The sequence below is a fragment of the Mycteria americana genome, chromosome 1 (assembly GCF_035582795.1).
Source record: "Mycteria americana isolate JAX WOST 10 ecotype Jacksonville Zoo and Gardens chromosome 1, USCA_MyAme_1.0, whole genome shotgun sequence".
NCBI classification, from domain to species: Eukaryota; Metazoa; Chordata; class Aves; order Ciconiiformes; family Ciconiidae; genus Mycteria; species Mycteria americana.
The window spans coordinates 8,967,348-8,975,049 of record NC_134365.1 but is presented as its reverse complement, the minus strand read 5'-3'; the positions used below and the strand labels follow the sequence as shown (position 1 = coordinate 8,975,049).

Below are 7,702 nucleotides of genomic sequence, written 5' to 3'. Positions count from 1 at the left end.
TTCACAACACCCTCTGGATGTAGCACGTGCTATCCCAAAAGGGAATTGAGGCCCAGTTGTTTTCCCTACAAAAATAAGGATGGTTCTGCCAGAGTCATACACTAAATAAGGTCTCCAGAATCCTGCTTTGGGATGACTGGGTAAGTTCTCTTGTGGCTAAAATGAGACTCTGTTGTGCTAGGAGAACCAGCTGAGGAACTGCACTGGCAGAAAGGGGGACTTAAACCCTTGTGCCTTCGCCTACAGCTTGGTCGGCTGGTCAGGTTTGTTTCCCTGCTTCTCAGTAGCCATAAATCAGGTGTAAATGCAAGTAGTAGCAGTGTTAGGGACCGTTACCAGACATTGCACAGCAGCAGGCATGGAAAAAGAGTGAACCACCAGTGCCAAGGATGCTTCTTGAAGCAAAGGCATGAATGACCAGGTCACCTCCTTGCGTCTTAAGTGGCCTGCTGCAAATCATACAATATGTCTCAGCCAAATTCCCCTTGGTGCCTGTGGTGACCAATTTCATACACAGCGGGTTTTATATGCCACCCAACCAAAAAGTTACTTTCATACTCACTTTGAGCCATGACTGCTGTGTACAAGGCAATGCAGAATCAGATCCTTCCTTCCACTAGTCTTTCTTGGCAATCAGCATGCAAGACTGTGAAAAAAAAAGTATTCTAGACCTGTCTGTCAAATTGTGCTATGATTTAAAAGACATGGGACTGATTTCCTGTTCATTCCAGTTTACCCTGATCTTATTACAATGTTTCATGTACATTTTAATCCAATTTACAGTAGGGTAACCCTGAGAGGAACTGACTCTTTCATTTTGCTCCGTGCTTAACTTTGAAGTCCTTAATGAAATAGTTTAACATGCACATCTTATCAAATGTCCTTGGCTTCCAAGAAAAAAACTCTTATAAAATTAGCTAAGTAGCTCAAATGTAATGGGTAGATCACAAAAGTAAGCAGATGTTAAATAACTTAACATAAAATTTTAAAAAGCAGAAACAGATTTTTTTGTTTTATTTCATTTTACTTTGGCTTAATTCCTGACTGGAACCTGGGCTGCTGAAACAATAGTGGCCCCATGTGAGTTGCTGGATTGCAGCTCCTGACTGCAGTGCCTCTTTCTTTGCTTTACTCGAGCACTGATGGTTCACAAGTGGGGAGCTGGGCTGGGGGCAAGACCAAAGGTGGGGAGAAGCATTCAGGGAGAAGTGGATGATGGCTTTCTCCCTGCTGAAGAGTTAGAGGTGAGAAATTCACAGTGTCCCAACCCGAGCTGTGATGGAAAGGGAGGCATTGGGATTTTACGGGCACCCTCTCCCTACTACACTTGACCAGCAGGAAGCAGCTGCTCGCTGTCCCCCATAGCAGAGAATGAGCAATGAAGCCACATGTAATACCAGCGGTGCCCCATGCAGCACGGCTTAAACTCACCCTCTCTGAAGTCAACGCACCCACCCTCACTGACTGTTACAGCACACTCACCTCATGGTGTTTAATTCTCCCTTTAGGATCACGACCTCCTATTAACACTCCAGGTGATGTAAACCTTTGGTTTCCAAACATAGATAACACAAAAAGTAGCTTTCTTTTTCCTTTTGCATCCAGCTTTGCTGCACTCTGGGAGTGATCTTTCCCCAGTAACTATTTTTCTTCTGTCTTCCTATATGGGAGAGTTAGAATATAGAGAGATAACATAAAGAATATAGATAATACACATAGCATGTATAGAATATGTATGTTTACTTACATATATCTCTATATAAACACATATATTTTTATATTTTGTATCTCTACACGCACACACACACACACACAAATACATTATTTTTCTGGGAGATAGAGCAGAAGCAAATTTATCAAGCCAGCTGGAAGGGAGAAGGCAGGAGGACGGTGATACAACACCCTGAACTGCCTCGGCTCTCCCGTCTGCTCTCGGTCCCCCCTGCCCGCTCCCGGCTTTTTGAGGATGCGACAAGTCGCAGTGCCGGGGCGCAGCATCCTCGGAGCCGTGTCCCCCCCCACCGGCCCCGTCCAATCAGGGCGCTGGGGAAGGGATGTTCGGGGCAGGGATGCGGGGTTGCCAGGCGACAGCAGCGTCCCCGTGTCCCGTCCCCCCCCCCCTCCCTCCGTGTCCCCCCCCGGGACCGGGCTGCGCTCCTGCCCGCGCTGCCGGCGCAGTTAAACAGCCGCGGGGAGCGCCGCGCCGCCCGGCCCCGCAGCGTGGGGACAGCGGCTCGGCTCCGTCCGAGGGCTCCCTGCCACAGCCCCGCTCCCGGCCGTGCCAAGAGCAATAGCCAGCTTCAAAGTTAGAACTAGAAACGCAGTAAATGAATAAACGGTAGGAATAAGCCTCAGCCAGCCCCTCCGCGCAGCGCCGGCTGCAGAGCTGTCGCACGCCCCGGGTGCCGGGAGAGGCAGTCTGCAAATGCCAGCCGGCTCTCACTCCTTGTCTTTGCAACTCTAGGTCGCCTCCTAATTTAAAGCTTTGCACCAATCCCCTTTGCCCGGAAAGGAGAGGAAATCTAGAAAGATGCCAGGCTGCGAAAAGGGACCCCAATTAACAGCGCTGGTACCGGGCGCTGCCTGGCCAAGCAGAGCCAAAGTTGCTCAGAGGAACGGGAAGCGGGTGCTCCAGAGGAGAGGGGAAGGGAAGGGGATCATTGCTTGGTGATTGCAGTCTCTGCCTCCCGTTGCCCCCTTCTTCTCCTCCTCCTCCCTCCCAGCCTCACCCCTGACCGCTTAGGAGGCCTTGATGACTTTCCATCGGGATCCGATCCAGGGTGGGGGGGAGAAAGCGTGACTGTCACCCAGAGGAAGCAGCTCACACAAGTTTGGGGGGTGAGACTCCCCGGTGGATGTTTAACCAGCACATCGGGAGGCCCGTGATGCCGGGGAGCAGCTGGAGACCCTCGCCGGGACCTACCTTCATTGCACGGTAAGGAGCTAGGCACTGGTATCCCGCGTCCTGGTCCCTGCATCCCACAACCCGGTCCCTGCATCCTGCATCTCGGATCCGTGCATCCCGGTCCTCACATCCCTGCATCCCGCATCCCAGTCCTCTCATCCCAGTCCTCGCATCCCACACCCTGCAGCCTTGATCCCTGCAGCCCGGGTCCCTGCAGCCCGCACCCCCCCTCCTGCCGTCCCGACGAGCTGCAGCCGCTGCCCCGGGGATTGCGGATTGTGCAGCCGGGGAAAAAAGTTTAGAGTGGCGGTTTGCAAAGAGGTTCGCTGACGGGAGTCAGGGGGCAGGAGGGGGGGGGGGGGGGGGCAAGGTCTTTCACACCTGCAGAGGACAGGTAGGGTGCAGGGGGACCCCTGTAGTCCGCAGCTGGGGGGGCGGGCAGAAAGGGGCTGGCTCGCCCAGGGCAAAGCAGCTGTGTCCAGATGTTGCCCAGAGGTTCCTGCTCCCTCAGAGGCAGGCTTTGGGGGAGAAGGGAGGAGATCTTAAGCTTGCCGTCCTATACCCTTCCTTAAGCTGGGGTAGAAAGTGCCAAGCCAGCAGCTGGGAGAGCTGTGCTGGGTACCCAGCTCATCTCCCTGGATCTGCTGCTGGGAGAGAGGGGGAGAGAGGTGGGGAACGTTAAAGAAACTGGAAGTGCTTTGCTCCTCCTGAGCTATCTCCCCTGCAGGGACCTGGCTCACTCCAGGATCCTAAAACTGGAAGGCTTCAAAAAGAAAGGAGAAATTAGCAGGGATGATAGAGCCAGTGTAAACTCTCCCTCATATATGCCTGTATATCTATCTGTCCATGTGAGTATGCTTCCAGCTGTATAGGTATACGTATGTGCTTCTAGAGTTGTTTGTGCCTATGTATGTGCCTTGCCTATGTTCGCATGTCTCTGAGTGTGTATGCGTGTGTATCTATCCTTGTGTTTGCTCGGATGCATATGGAGGTATTATACGTATAGATTCATAGCAATGTGTTTTTATTCCTAGACAGTGTTTTCTAACTTTGTGTAGACCCAGAGGTGTGTGGGTACATATCTTTCATGCGTGCGTGTGTCAGGCACACATATCTGCTGAGATACGCATGTGGGTGTGAGAAAGTGTATTTCTATGCCCATGTGTAGGTAGGATTTGGGGTGTGTGTTGGATTTTGGGGGATTTCCCCCCCCAGGTTATCGTAGTGTCTCTGTGGATCATTTTAAGCATACATCCCCTTATTTCAACAATCTTGATAAAAACCAAGCAGTTTTTGAAAATCTAGACATCTTACCAATACTGCATTGAACTAAGCTAAGGATTTGATGGTAGTTCGTGAGTTCTTTGGCTTTTTCTCAGTTTATGCCACCTGCTGAAGATTATTTTAGTTCATTTTTTAAATAATTAATTCAGCTTAAAAAAATCTCCATCAGAAGACTGTGAAACAGAACAGCCTGGGACACAGACTGGTACCTATTTCAGCTTGCATAAGTATATGTCTCAGGTTGATTAAATATGCATGAAAACAATTTGAAAAGCACACAACCCACCTGATCAAATACGTATTTTAGGAAAATTACTTTTTTCTTTTTCTTCAAATCCACCTAAATTATTATGACTTCTTCTGCTGTTGTTTATGTTGATAAATGCAAGTATTACAGGAAAATGTAACTTCTCCAGTTATATTGGGGAAGATGGCACATTAAGCTACTTTTATTCACACTTAGGGTAATACAAAAATTGTACTTTTGTAATGTTCGCTCTTTGAGTGAAATCAGTAACAATCCATGCAAATCCTTCCTAATAAACTGATCACTTGAAGAGCAATGAAAGCTAATTTGTCTTCTGCTAGAAGAATTCATACTCTAATTTCTGTGGCTCTCTTGTTTGTTGTTTTTTTTTTTTAAAGAATGATGCTGTCCACTGCTACTCTCAATATTTCTGGAGTCCTACATTATATATAAAACATAAAATGCACTTCAAAATAGAAAATCCACCAATTGCATTACTGTTCTGCAACTTAAAAACAGGCAAAATGGCATTGGTATCAAGTACATTAAAACAAGAATTTCATCCAAGGGCTGAGATGCTTTTATAATCGCTGCTGATCTTCGTCTGGGTTACTTGTGCTGATGACCTACTTATAAGCTTCTACAAATAAAGTTTTTTAGGCAAATGTTGACACCTTGTCTAGGAGTAAGATTCTAATTTTATCATTGAAAGAATGAATCTAAAGCAAGATGCAGCAGTAAAGTATCTTTCTGGATTCACTTAATGTTTTTATACTTAATTAAATTGTGACGAAGCAAAGTACTAAATCAGACTGGAAAGACAAAAGAAAGAAATACATTGCAAATAGTGGTATCATTCAGTTCAGTTGTATGCATTATATAAGTGGAGCTGAATTTGGAAATGAAGAAAGTGTAAGGCGATGTACTGGCATTTAAAGAAAGAGCTATTTGGATGTTTTGTGCAAACACAACTCTCCCATGGAAGTGTCCTACAGAATGTAAATTATTCTGAAGCTCACAGAGTCTGATATAGAATACTGTAAGACCTGAATGACTTGGTTCTAATGTCACTTATGCTGGTGTCAAATTGCAATTTTACCCTTAAACCTGATGGGCTAAATTCTCTATTGGTCTACAAGAATTCAGTAGGGCCACATGAAGTGTGTACCCACCAAGAGTCTGGTTTAGCAGTGTGATTTGAGAATCCAACCTAAAGCTTTTATGGGGTGCGAGATCCTGTCTATGAGGCTGCTGAACTTGCCAACAGCATCCTGCAGAAGGGACTTCACACTGTTCAGGTTTTGAAAGCTGTTTCCAAAGCCCCATAAAATGTTTATCAGGATTTTTGCACCTTGTTTCTTCCAACTTGTTGAACTATAGTTAATGATCAGTTAGTATGAATTTTTCTGGTTGATAGAACGCTAGGCATACTATCACTCTCAGGATGTCACAGAACAACACAGAGATATTTGACACACTCCAGGATCAGACAGCATTACGTTTTGTGTGTGAATATGTATAACTACAGTAAGCTACATAAGCTCTTGTGAAGAAGATCATGTAATATTGACTGGCTTTTTTTTTGCTTGTTGATATAAAACTGACAACTGGTTTAAAGCTTAATCAAGAACTCAGCCCAGGTCAGAGAGTTAAAGAGAAGATTGTCTTCTTGCTATTAATGTGGAGAATAAGGTTGTGCTTCAATCCCTGGGCGCGCTGCAATCCGTTTGCAATGGAGGGGTATCCACAGCCAACGAGAAGGGGTGACCAGAAGGATAATTAGCCACCCTGTCCCTGCACCCAGCGCTGAATGTCCAGAGCACAGCTGTGGTGGACCTGGGCTCCAAAGGTGGCAGGGAAGGAGCGTAGTCTTTGGCTGGTACCATCTTCCTAATTCTCTGCCCGTGACTGTTCCTGGCTATGAACTTAATAAGGCCAGCTTTCACTGTGATAATCTAGCCCTGAACTGGCAGAAAAATCTGGGACACATTTCATCTTACGAAAATACAGATTGGCTTGAAAATGATGAGTTTATTTTAGTTGTAGGAGTAAAATGACAAAAAAATAGGATTTCCTCCTGGGCACAGTGATGTCTGGGAACAGCCTCAGTGCAATTGTCAGATATTTCCACTGAGACAAAAACACTGTTCATTGTCAGAAGTGTTTTAACTATTACAGATTAGTACGATTGGTTCTTTTTTCAGGTAAGCCCAGAATCCAGTGTATGACCTAAATGAATTTGCTGGCTTATCTATTGTCTTATGAGGTTTTCAGACATTTTATTTCAGGGTTGTTCAGTTTTTCAAAAATACTGCAAGGAGTATACTGTCTTGTTTCTACCTGTCTTTGCAAAGCAATGCAGCAAATTTTCATAGGGAGTAAATCACTATGAACCTGTTAAAGTCAAAAAGAAGAGAATTTGCTAGAGCTATAGCAAATTACACACAAAAAAAGGCTGTAGAACTATATTGCTTTTATCTCACATTGGCCCTCTCAAATATAAAATGATGTAGTTGGAACTATTATCATGCTATTGTTCAGAGCTATGCTGAGATTATGGGAGCATTTATGTAGTTAGCAATTGTACTGCTTATATAGGAACATATGGGCTCCTTGCATAAATCAGTAAGTTGTCTCACAAACCTAAGTAGCAGTGTAGCAGCTTTTCCAAACCTTCTAAGACCCAACTTATCCTCAGGCAAAGGGATGGTCTTAACCCCAATTACTGAGGCAGACTTCCTTCAGAGCCCTTTAAAGTCTAGCAAGTGATTTGACCTTGATAGTACTGATGACCTTGACCTTGAGAGTCCCTTTCCCAGTACATGCAAAGGGATACAGGATGATGAACAAGTATATAAAATATATCAAATATGCATCAAACAAGGTGTGTACACAGGGAATGGTTGATGAACATTTCACAGATTAAATGGGAACTTGGAGCAGACTTTTGCTGGATGCTATGAGACCTTGAAATTCTCCATTAGAAAAGTGAATAGAGAAGAAAAAATGTTGTGAAGACAAAAAAAGATTGAGGAAAACAGATCTGTAGGAGACAAAATGGAAAAAATAAGGAGAAGAAAATAGCTTGATAGGAAAGGAAATAAAGAGCAGTAAAGACACTCAGATGAGTATTCAAGCTGGAAGAAAAGTAAATGGAATGGTAAGTCATTTGTGGGATGAAGAGATTGTAAAGGTGGTAAAGAAGACGTTCTTATTAAGGAGATTAGAAATTATCCTGTGATCCAACTAGCAGGGCAAAAAATATT

General features: G+C 45.0%; 1 long non-coding RNA gene across 1 annotated transcript in view; it reads right to left on the bottom strand.

Moving 5' to 3' along the window:
* Nucleotides 1-564: 564 nt before the first annotated feature.
* Nucleotides 565-7,702, bottom strand: part of LOC142404554 (uncharacterized) — a 32,728-nt gene continuing 25,590 nt past the window's right edge. Inside the window, exons 2-3 of the long non-coding RNA XR_012773894.1 lie at nt 1,483-1,660; nt 565-646 (exon numbers count right to left, since the gene is read on the bottom strand). This is a non-coding gene — a long non-coding RNA (uncharacterized LOC142404554). The remainder of the gene's footprint in view (nt 647-1,482; nt 1,661-7,702) is intronic.